Here is a 12,893-nt window from a genome sequence, read left to right as displayed (position 1 = left end):
GAAAACCTTCAGCCGTCTTATTTTACACGGTACTACTAGTTTCAGTTACACCCCATTTTCATTCTTATCAGGAATAAATCTATATCTATATCTATACTCCGCAAGCCACCTGACAGTGTGGGGTGGAGGGTATCTTGAGTATCTCTATCAGTTCTAACTTCTATTCCAGTGTCGTATTGTTCGTGGAAAGAGATATTGTCGGTATGCCTCTGTGTGGGCTCTAATCTCTCTGATTTTATCCTCATGGTCTCTTCGCGAGATATACGTAGAAGAGAGCAATATACTGCTTGACTCCTCGGTGAAGGTATCTTCCACTGGAGCAAAATAAAAGCCAGCTGACATTATCACCATAAATTTCAGCGATCATACTGCAGCTGATTTTTCGCACCTATATGCGTCCATAGTGGGCGTTTGCTTTGTGATTATAGCGCAGTAGGCACAATTTATAATAAAATTATGTTGTCTGTAGATCACAGAATGTGACTCGCTGTGTGCGGAAAACATTGTGGGACCAAATATCGAAGGGTTTGGGGCCCAGCGTTCCGTGAGTCGACAGATTATCCTCATAGAAGAAGGCAAACCCTCCAATAAGATCATAACTAGTAAATCACCCTTCTGTCTAAGAATTTGCAATCTGAGGACGATAGCACCTTTACCAGACAAAATATTTTTATTGCATGGTACATATTCCTGTTATTAAAGCTTAATCGACTGTCCTTTATGAGTCACCATTGGTTTATCTACACCTTGAATGTCCAAATTAAGTTATTCTAGCATCTGTGTTAGAAAAGAGGTAGCCTCCTGCTTACCTGTTTTAAGTATCACGAGAGTTTTGTAGCTATTCGCATTTCCTTAATGCCTAAAACTGATTGAATTTTCTTCCAAAATATATTGTTTATTATTATACCATTATTTGAATTGTTACATCTTTTGAGGCAGTTATCTGATTCTTACAAAATATCCATTTGTAAGGATAAAAGAAGTGTTTAAGAATTTAAACTAAAATGGCGAGAAATCGTGGACTCCCTCACTTGCGTATGTACAGTAATCGATTATATAACGGCTGATGTAAAGAAATAATACCAATCACGATGGGTTGTTATATCTTTTTATCAACAGTGGGTCACATGGTCTAATTCGAGAAAAATTTAATGCATATGGAAACAGCAGCGGTTGTTTTGCTTTAAATTTCGTTCACAGACCCAAAAATAAGATTGTATTCTTCGGAGTGCAACATGTCAGAAAGTATAACAGAAAAAACGTAGAATATTCGAATAGAGTACTCACTTCCCCATTCATTTGTTAGGAGATTGGCCGGCCAGAGTGGGCGAGCGGTTCTAGGCGCTACAGTCTGGAGCCACGCGACCGCTACAGACGCAGTTTCTAATCCTGCCTCGGGCATGGATGTGTGTGGTCCTTTGTTCCTTAGGTTAGTTAGGTTTAAGTAGTTCTAAGTTCTAGGGGACTGATGACCTCAGAAGTTAAGTCCCATGGTACTCAGAGCCATTTGAACCTTTTTTTTTTTTTTTGTTAGGAGATTGACAAGACACGCGAATACATTACGGCAAACTGGAACCGCTAATATTTACAGAATTAATACAGTGTCGGAATGAAACACAGTTATGCACTTTTAATAAACACAAAATACCTAATCTTGACTGCTGTGGCCAAGTGCTGCCTAAACTGAAATCTAACAGGCATTTTTTGTTAAGCTAATCTAACAGTCCTTGTTAAGAGTTGCCTACTAAAAAGTCTTCCGAACTCTGTTTAAACTGTGGTTTATTAGAAGTTTTTAATGGTAGTTGGCGATTTATTGAGAATTTGTGTTCTTGAGTACTGGACTCCTTTTGTACCGAGGTAAATGATCTTAGGTCAGTATGTAGATAGTTCTTATGCCTAGTATTGGTACTACGTATTGAACTGTTGGCTGGAAATAGAGACATATTATTTGCAACTAATTTCATTAAGGAACAAATATACTGAGAAGCAGTGGTTAGAATATCGAGTTTTTGAACAGGTTTTTCCATGATGATCTGGAAGTTACACCACAAATGGGTCTTAATGGACGATTTTGCACTCTAAAAACTTTTGCTTGGTTTAACACTTTACCCGAAAAATAGATCCAATAGGACATAATAGAATGAAAGTAAGCAAAGCACGCAAGTCTTTATAAAGGCTACATCTGACATCATTCTCATTGAAAATACAGGCTAGTGTAGGTGCTTCCGCATTCTGTGATCTGTCGTCCCAACCGAATTTATCATCGAATTGTAATTCCATAAATTCAATACTACCAAGCTGTTCTATCTACATGTCTTCACATATTATACATATGCTGGAAGGAAATCCCTTCTGGTTCTCAACTGTGTACAGCGGGTCTATTCAAAGTTTAATGACAGCGAATTGGCTATAAGCCACTTACTAATCTCAGAGAAAACTTGATTAGCAGCCATTTCTAAATCTGTACTGGACTTGCTATTGATTGCAGTGCTTGTATCACTTGCAAACAAAACAAACTTAGCATCTGGTAATGTAACAGACGAGAGATTATTTATGTACACAGCAAAATACAACGGACCCAAGATGGAACACTACATGTAATTAACTCCTGATCAGACGAAGACTGATTGGTTACTCCACAGGTATTTCGCATTGACATTCGCTGTTTCCTGTCTGTTGGATAAGACTCGAGCCATTTTGGAACACTGACAGTGACACCACAATATTCTAATTCATATAATAAAAAGCTATAATGGCCTGTGTGGTTTTATTATCATTTCCTGTTGCTGATTGGCCATACTAGAATAAATGAGTCCAACTAAAAGCTATGAAACAGTTTTTGGTGATAATTTCCAAGGAATACCACATGCACTATGAAGAGCGTGTTTGACGTATCGACATGGAATATCGTTTTCCTGGACTTAGTACGATCTCTTAAACCACAGAAAATGCATAAGTCTAATCTGATGAGTATGTAAATGTCTTAGGCGGCCGCCGTGATATCGTCACAGGAGTCATTGTAGAGGATTCTGAAAAAAAAAATCACTGTTCTCCTCCAGCATCCTATAAGGAATTGAAACATTTTCTTTGTAAGGAAGTTTGGCAACCATTCAAAGTTTATACAAACCCATCCGCTGTATATTTCAAACTACACTATATCAGAAGGGCTTTCACCTTAATTTGTATGTTTTCGTACTACTGGATCTGGAGTGTACACAAATTGATTAACAGAATTATTCAAGCTACATAATGTGAGATGGGTCCTCACGTTAATTTATATACATTTGTTTTATTTCATGTAGCCCTATTTAGCAACAACATTTTTCTCAAGCGTATTGGAACATAAGTGCAATATATGAACATCCATGAGGAACACATTTTGTCTTAAATATAAGAAGTTGATTTCGTATTCATTTTTGTTTGTACAACAGGTGTTTTCTGTTCTTTTGCAGGTGCTGCAGACCATGCCGAAACGTCGAAGCCTCTATAAGTAGAACGTCTGGAACAGCAAGCCTTTTCTGCCGTTTCCCACATAATTTAAGCTGACGTTAGAATGAAAGTTTCTGTATATTGTCATGGTACTGCTATGCAACACAGTATAAATTCTGTGGCTCTGGTAACATAGAGGCGACGTATTATGTTTCAGATCTGCAAATTAGTCTAGTTTAAGAATCAGAATAAATAGATTCTCTCTAAACAATGTTATGGAAGACCTGCGAAAAGGAATCTCTGGTAACGACTCCAACAACGAACTGTCATGAAGCTATCTGTCGGAGGTAATTACTTTATCGAAGAACAGCGATATATCTGGAGCAGACAACATAAATATGGAACTAATGTAATACGTTTCAGATGCATGTATCAATAAATTCAGATGCTTCCGTCAAGTAAGCTACAAATTTTTAATACATATTGGCCACATGCTGCCGTAGGGAATGAAGATACTACATGCTCACTTTTTTAAGAAAAGCAAAAGCAGTAAGTGTTTCTACTTCAGGGGTACAGGCGTAATAAATTATTTCTACAAATCATATGCTAAAGTAATGAATAATGGGGCTACTACCATTTATCATCAAACGTAGAAGATTCTAACATTTCTTGGAAACAGTATAGGGAACCCTTGGTCACAGAGTAAGAAAATATACTCTCCTTGAGTGGGTCTTTTTACAGGTTTCAAATGCCACACACGAAGTCCTTTCCTTGCACAATCTCTTCATCCAAGAGTAGCACTTGCACCCTATATCCTTAATTGTTTGTTGGATATGCTCTCCTCGAGTGGGTCTTTTTATTGGTTTCAAGTGCCAGACACGAAGTCCTTTCCATGTACAATCTCTTCATCCAGGAGTAGCTCTTGCACCCTATATACTTAATTGTTTGTTGGATATACTTCAATCTCTGTCATCCCCTATAGCTCCCTCCAGTACGATGAAGTTTTTCCCTGATGTCTTAAAACATGTTCTATCGTACTACCCCTTCTTCTAGTCACTGTTCTCCATGTGCTCCTTACTTGTCGGTTATGCGAAGAATTTCGTATTTGACCTCTCCTCCAGATTCTTTACACTTCTCCCATATCACCACACCTCAAACAATTCGAATCTCTTCCTTTCCGGTTTTCACACGGTCCATGATTCACCTACACACATTAACAGAAATTTCTTCCTTAAATGAGAGCTGATGTTTGTTATTAGTAGACTTCTGTCGACAAGGAATGCACTCTGCGCATGTGGTATTATGCATTTTATGTCCTCTATGCTTTTTGAAGAAGGAGAACACTTTCATGTTGTATATTTCGTGGATCCCAGCTTTGGTTACATATTCATTGCCCATCTCATTTCTGCTACTCCTCGGTTTGTTCGTATTTGCTTTGTTTACCCTCAATCGACTTTTGTGCTCTTTAGACTGTTCATTCCATTCAAGAGATCCTAACTCACTGAGGTGAATCTGATGACTGACATCTTTCCACCTTGAATTTTAACCCATGTCCCTAACTTAACTTCCTACTTCAAATCGACGTTATCAATATGGGTGCGTATTCAGTGCATTACTTTCTCTTCCCCTTCTTGAGTATTGGTGTGACTTGCCCAACTTTCCAATTTTAGGTACGGATCTTTCGACGAGCAAGCGGTTTTATGTGATCGTGAAGTGTGGAACTATTATATCAGCGTCCTCTGAAAGAAACCTGTCTGGTATGCAATCTCGACTGGAAGCCTTGCTCTTAGTAAATGATTTAAGCTGTTTCGCTACACCGAGGATATCTACTTCTAACTTATTCATGTAAGCAGTTGTTCTTGATTCGAATTATGTAACAGGTAGTTCATTTTCTTTGATGACGAATTTCGGAAAACTGTGTTTCATAATTCTGATTTAGTGGCACTGTCATCAGTAACATACCATTTTTATCGTACAGTGAAAGTATTGCCGTATAATGAATTCTACTCTGTAAATGATGAAAGTCTATATGCATGCAGCTTGCCGCTAACTTGGTGTAATGGTTTGTCTGTACAGAAGTGTATCTGTCGCCTCTATTACTCTTTCACCCTCACACATAAATCGGTACAATAAAGTCAGGGCTTCGTATTTTCTTATTAGGCTGATCCGTGAAAAGACAGACAAACAATTATGCTAATGGAGGATTCTGAGTAATTTCTCGAATTTCCTTCGCTCTCTCTCTCTCTCTGTCCTTTATCTGTGTACAGTTTAAATATATTAATTACGTGAAATCAGCCTAGTAGAATCTCGGGTGGAGCCCTTCGTCTTAATGTTCAGCGGCTGGCTTGCTGGAAAAGATCTTTACATTTGTTATTATTATTAAGCGCTGCATTCAGTAGGGAAAATCGATCGTTTGAACAATTCATTCAGTTTACGACAGATCTAAAATTTCAGATGTGGACGAAGCCTTTTTGGACGATTTATAAAAACTCAGAGATTGCAGGCTCTCTTCGTCACAGCTGAAACTTCCCAATTAATTACAGGGCCCAGACAATCATCAATGATTCAGACAGAGAACTCATTCGTCATTCACTCTAGAATAAAATGGTCACAAACCTTATTTCTGAGGAAAATTGTATATTGAATCCATTTCCGTACACGTTCCGTTTTCTGTTGGTTCCAAGCCTCATGTAATTTTCTTTTACATGTTTTTCTTTCTCTTTATCGATCACGCTAGCGGCACAAACTTTCCTAGCTCGCTTTAGCGCGAAGAAGAGTAAATAAAATCTCCTTTAGCAATCCGACAATCTTCCAAACGATACTTCCGAAGCTGTTCCTTTCTCCCACTATAATAACCATGGAGCATACATTTCTGTACCTCTGTTGTTCCAAAGAATAAACGTACTAGAAAAATACTTTGGCGTCGACGAGCTGTCGGCGCATATATTACTAGAAAATCTGATCAGATACTTTTCAAACGTAAATACATGTGGATGATTTGGTTGATCATTATTAATTATTGCGTGGTAGAGGGTAATTTTCCGTGGGGAGATTACAATGCCCCTCGCAGCGAACGAAGTTTGTGAGCTCAATTTTGATTCACCGAACACACTTCGCGATCTATCTATTAGCGTGGATAACCCGGAAGTGATGATTGTCAGTCCTCCGACTGAAAAAGAATATTATATTTGAGACAGACGAAGAAAAGAAATGTTGAAAACAGAAGAAATGAAGAGACAGGTACCGCGGCTGTATTGCTTTTACGTGCATCTAGGTGTTATATTTGCTGTGCACAACCAAGGAAGATGATCTTTTATGAACTGATGTCAGGGTCTACCCATTCGGGAACTTTCTTAAGCAGGGAAACCTTGGAAAACCTCTTAAGCCTAGACCCCCAGCCTACGGTACATAGAAGATAGGAAAGCCTATAGAAGAAAAAAAATATAATTTTGAAATAGATCTGTAAAGGAATGACAGGGATCAATTTGTATCACGATTTGGAGAAGAGTGGTTTGTGCCTCTAGCAAAAAAAAAAAAAAAAAAAAAAAAAAAAAACATTTTACAATAAATAACGTGAATTCTCGTTTTACAATCTTGCTCCTGGTACAATATCTTGCGGTGCTAAACTCCCCCGGGTCTTGCATGTCCCCGACGTCCACATTTGTAGTCTGTCTTCTACGCGGCCTCCTTTGGAGTTGATCCTCTACGCGGCCCACAATGGGAAGAGTAGAAGGGACAGGGATACTCGAATTCACATGCAACATTCATTCCAAAAGAATTAGCAATGACCAAAAGGAAAACTCTTCCTGTAAGAGAACTGATTAGGTTGCACCGTCCAAGATTCTCCTTTTTGAAAGCAAAATTCTTATGGCTTCATGGATCCTTTTTGTTACGACGTACTTCAAGGAATTCAACCATTAACTAATGATGTAGCCAAAAGCATCATCCGATTTACTCCCTTTTGAATACTCCTTTTGACTTTGCCTCCCCACTTATGCTTGTAAGTCCAAAAGTTCTAACACATTTTCTATCACTGATTTGTTCTTCGTAATTTAAAGGATTCATGTAACTTACTACAGATTTTGGATTCAAATCATCGAATAATGGAAAGTGTAGTTCATTTTATACCAAGACATCATCCATATTTCCTTGATAAGTCATATAATTTAGCTATACTCAAAACTTTTTATTCTAAATACATATATTTCTTCGCTTGAGTGCTGAAATGTAAAAGTTATTAGCATTGAGGAATGCGGATTCGCTTCTTTCAATTACTCTCTGATTCATACGGCGTTCATCCATGCTCATATATGGAAATGGATTTTTCACACAAAATTCCCAAACGAACACGAACCATTAAATTACTACTGAATCTATGAATATTACTTTCTTTAATCATTCATTAATAAATTAAAAACTCTTAACTTCTAATTATAACACCTATTCCTTTTAGAGTTCAACATGAATCAGTTTATCCTCGCGTTTGGTGCGAGTCTCTTACAAAGCATATCTGTATCGTCTATATCGATTTTAATTCTCGCGCCGACGTCAACTGTTTTGCGCGGGAAATTATCTTTGCGGCGTTAACCGTCACTCACGATTCACTACCACAACACATCCCTTCACACGTTTACACATGTAAGCGTTCACATGAGATTGTATATGAATATTCACTCGGAACCTCTTTTGATTATTCCGCGTCATTAGCGGGAAATATTTCATTCTTCTTGAAGGTCAGTTAGATCCTTAATCATTCTTGATGACATTAGCAATGCTAAAGTTCTACGTTCACCCAAACCACAGGTGAAGCCTATCTCCACTATCTTCTTTACAACACTCGATAATAATAGTTAGTCACTATTTCTATACTCTATGTCACTGATTAACTACTTCAATTTAAAGGTTTTTATCACTACACACACAGTTTATTATTTTTTTTTTACGAGCGTTCATTTCTGTCACTCGGAACACCATTCCTCCCTATCTTCTAATCTTCATTATACTTTTTTAAGTCGTTATGAGAAAATAACCCTTTTATTTTGTTCGATCCCGGGTATGCTAACAGATAAGCCCCTGGATTCGGAATTTGTAGGACAATGTATGGTCCAGTATATAGTAACTCCCATTTCTTGATACTTTTCTTTATTACGGATGATTTGGTATGTCGTTTGACTAGTACCTTCTCTCCGACATGGTATGTCTGGACCCTTTTGATTAATTTGTCATATCGTTGTTTTCTTTGATCAGCCTTTTTCGTCATATTTATGATAGCTTGTCTTATTTTTTCTTCCCAAGGCATCTCAGTTTTCTGAGTTTTGGGGATATGGTCAGTCCAGAAGTTTTCCTCTTTTGTTTTGAACATCAATTCACGAGGTGTATATCCCGTTGAGGAGTGGGGCATGTTATTGTATATTTGCTCAAACTCTTCCACATAATTTGCCCACGCAGTTTGCTTATTATGGCAATACGTCCTCATAAATCGATTGAATTCTCTAAAAATCCTCTCAACCAAATTGCCTTGTGGGTGGTAAAATAATGTTAATATGTGTTTCACACCGACTTGAGACAAAGTCTGCTTCCATCGGAGTCCCGTGAATATTTTAGCATTGTCTGTTATGATCGCCTTAGGTGTACCAACATGTGGAAGATAATCCCTTATCAATCTTAATACAATTACTTTGGCTGTAGCCGCCTTTACCGGGTATAGCTTTACGTATTTCGTACACACATCGAGAAATGCCAACACATATTTAACACCACCTCTTGAAGTAGGTAACGGTCCACACAGATCGCATGAAATTAATTCTTTTGGTTCTTGTACTAATATTGAGCATAATGGGTGCTTAGTCCCTTTCGAATCCGGCTTTCTTTTTTGACATATTATGCATCTCTTTAAGACCTCATGCACTCTGCGCTTTATGTTGGGAAAATAACAGTACCCACTTATTTTGTCTGCACATTTTGTCGCACCGAAATGTCCCCAGGTTAAATGAGTGAACCATACAAGTTTCTCTATTTGTGCCTCAGGTATACAAACACACCAACGGACTTTGTTTGGCCTTCCACAGCGCGAAAATTATACGCCATTTACCAGCTTGTAATAGTTTGCCATCTGATCCGAAGGTTGCTGTTGTAACCTTTGAATGACACTTCCCCATTGGGCATCCCTTTTCTGTACCTGGGCCATATGCAGACACAAATTGACGTAGTACGTCTTAAATGGATTTTCCTGCAGCAGCAATACAGGGAATTCTGAGGAATTATTTACTTCAACCTCTTTTGTTAAACCCTGCGGTGACCTTGATAGAGCGTCAGCAATAATGTTTTGCTGCCATGAGACATGTACGATCTTAAACTGGTATTGTTGCAGAGCGAGCGTCCATCTAGCCAGTCTGGGGTGTAACAGTTTACACGTTTGTAAAAACGTTAATGATTGGTGATCGCAATATACGATAGTCTTCGACCCATATAAATAATAATGAAATTTTTTAAATCCCCAGACGACCGCAAGAGCCTCTAATTCTGTCGTCGTGTACGTTCGTTCACAGTTGGACAAAACACGACTAGCAAACGCAATAGAACAAAAGGTAAGCTGTCCATTTATCTTGTGTACTTGGAAAAGGCACACTCCAAGACCCACATTTGACGAATCTGTTGACAAGTAGAATTCCTCTTGCATGTCCGGATGGTACAAAAGCGGTGCATTTACTAGTTGCTTCTTTATCTCTTCGAATGCTTCTTGACACTCTAATGTCCAGAGCCAGGGCACATCCTTCTTCAGCAAACTATTGAGAGCTGCTGCATTCATGGCCTGATTCGTTATAAATCTTCTAAAAAATGAGGCAAGACCCATAAACACTTTTAATTGCCTCCTATTTCTTGGTGTTGGAAACTTACTAATCGCAATTAGCTTCTCTTTGGTTGGTACAATTCCCTTTGCGTCAATTATATGCCCCAGGAACTTGATTCTGTTTAGTGCAAAATGTGATTTCTGTAGGTTAGCAGTTATTCCCATGGTTTTGAACACGTCCAACACCCGACTCAGTAAGGTAATATGCTCCTCCCAGGTCTTCGATGCAATAAGCATATCATCAACAAATACTGTTATCCTGCTTCTTAGTTCTGGGCCTAGTGCATAATCTAGAGCTGCTATAAAGATCCCAGCACTAATGTTGAGTCCGAAAGGAACTACAGTAAATTGGTAACTTCTTCCGGCATAAATGAAAGCTGTATATTTCCTTGACAACTCGTCCAGCTTGACCTGCCAATAAGAACTCCGCAAATCGATGCTCGTCAAATATTTGACATCCTGGAACCGTTGTATCAATTCGTCTACGTTTTCCGGATGTGTTCTCACTGGAATTATGATTTTATTTATTTCCCTAGCGTCGAGTACCAGTCTCACAGTTCCATATGCTTTTGGCACGACCAACAATGGGGAGCAGTATGGGCTTGTAGAAGGTTCGATCAAACCCCATTTCAACATGCGATCTATTTCTTTTTGAACTTGAACCTTTAACCTCCAGGGAACAGGATAGAAAGTTCTACAATACGTTTCGTGCGGCTTAACGTAGAGATGGCATATGTATCCCTTAATAACTCCTGGCCTTTCGTCAAACACGTTTTCATACACTAATAACAATTCTTTGAGCTGCTTCTTCTGCTCTTCAGTAATACAGTCGGATTCATTTAACTTCTCATACACTAATTGACCGAAATCTCCTTTGACTTGGAACTCATTATTTACGTGCTGTTTAGACTTTTGTGCAGTCCTGATTACTTGCACACTGATCCCACTATTATATTTTCTGGTAAGGCTTTCCTTTTTCAACAAGTCCAACTCAATTTCTTGTTTATTTACATTTAACCAAATTTTTCCTGTCTTAAAATCTATTCTGCATCCGTATTGACGTAGGCTGTCGACTCCGATAATGCAGTCTACCATCAAATTTTTCACAACAAGGAATGTGCTTAATATTGCTATATTTCCGACTTCTACACTAAGTAGTGACTGCACTTTTACATTAGCCGATCTAGCCCCAACGGCACCTATTATTCTGCAATTTTGAACTGGAACAATTGGTACTCGTCTTATATTTCTGATCTTGTTGAATAGAGCCTCCGAAATAACATTTGTGGTTGCAGCTGTGTCTAAAACCGCCACTATAGGTACAGTCTCCAAAATTACTTGCACTTCGGCTACTGCCACGTGTTCCTTATCCTCATCTTTGAGTTCTAAGTCCTCGGTCAATTCATCTGCCAGTAATCGTCCATCATTATACGTTAGCATGGGTAGACATATCCTGTTGCCCCTCAACCAATTGTTGACCGCTCCTCCGGGGCACGAGTGGGTCCTTACAAGTTTGTTGGATTTTGATTCGCCTGGTGGTTGACATCGTCCGTCACTTCGGTAATTGCCGGTTGATTCGTAGATGTCCGTCCCCACTGATGTTGGTATTTGAGTTTATTCCCCCCCGTTGATTCCACTTTCTATTACTGTTATTATTCCAGGCTTGCGGTCTGAAATTCCTTTCGTTCCCCCATACGGGATTGTATCTTTTTCCCATTCCTGTTGTTCCTTGGATAGCCCCTCGCAAGACTATTGCCGGTATTATTGTTGAGATTTTGAGGGGTTCCTCCACTATTTATCGATCTCTGTGCGTTCCCTTGCCTACCATTTGGCGGAGGTTCTATCTCCCTATATTGGAATCTGTTGTTACGGGCTTTCTGGTTGTTCTCTTCTATAATGTCTATATGATCTAACGTCGTGAGGAACGACTCCAGGTCTTTATCGTTGCCGTAAATTAATTGATTTCGGATGTTAGTTGGTAATCTCGCCTTAAGTATGTTTATTATGTCTGGCAAAGGCATAGGTCTGTCCCAATATCTAGTTTTGTTTATATATTTTTCAAAGTACTTCCTAAGGCTTCCTTTTGAAAAAGAGAAAGGCTCCGGGTAGAGCACCTCCTGCCTTAGGCGTTCCTGTACCCCTTCTGACCAGAATTTCGCTAAAAACGCTTTCTCAAAATCGTCATATGTCGAGCATACAGAAGTCATGTCCGAGGCCCAGATCGCCCCCGAACCTTGTATATACACAGTCACGAAACTGATTTTCTGCCACTCCGACCAATTTCTGGGTAGCACTCCTCTAAAACTTCGGATAAAACCAATCGGATGGACCCCCTTTTTGTCAGTGTTAAAAATCTGGAATTGCCGATGCTTTATCATTTTTTCTTCGGCATGGCAAAGGCTTTCGTAATCTCCGTCAGATAAAACTTCACGCGGACAACTAGCTCGTGGCAATTTAATATTCGTGTTACTCACACAAGTCGGTATCGTGTGCGAATGTGCAGTAACTGGCTCTACAGACGCTGCCAACTTCTGCTGCTGGCCGGTATTCATTTGTCCTGAGCCTTGTTGTGAAACGCGTATCGACTCTTCTATCGTTTGTTTCCAATGCTCGA

The sequence above is a fragment of the Schistocerca piceifrons genome, unplaced genomic scaffold (assembly GCF_021461385.2).
Source record: "Schistocerca piceifrons isolate TAMUIC-IGC-003096 unplaced genomic scaffold, iqSchPice1.1 HiC_scaffold_2356, whole genome shotgun sequence".
Classification (NCBI taxonomy): domain Eukaryota; kingdom Metazoa; phylum Arthropoda; class Insecta; order Orthoptera; family Acrididae; genus Schistocerca; species Schistocerca piceifrons.
Note: the sequence above shows the minus strand (reverse complement) of the source record.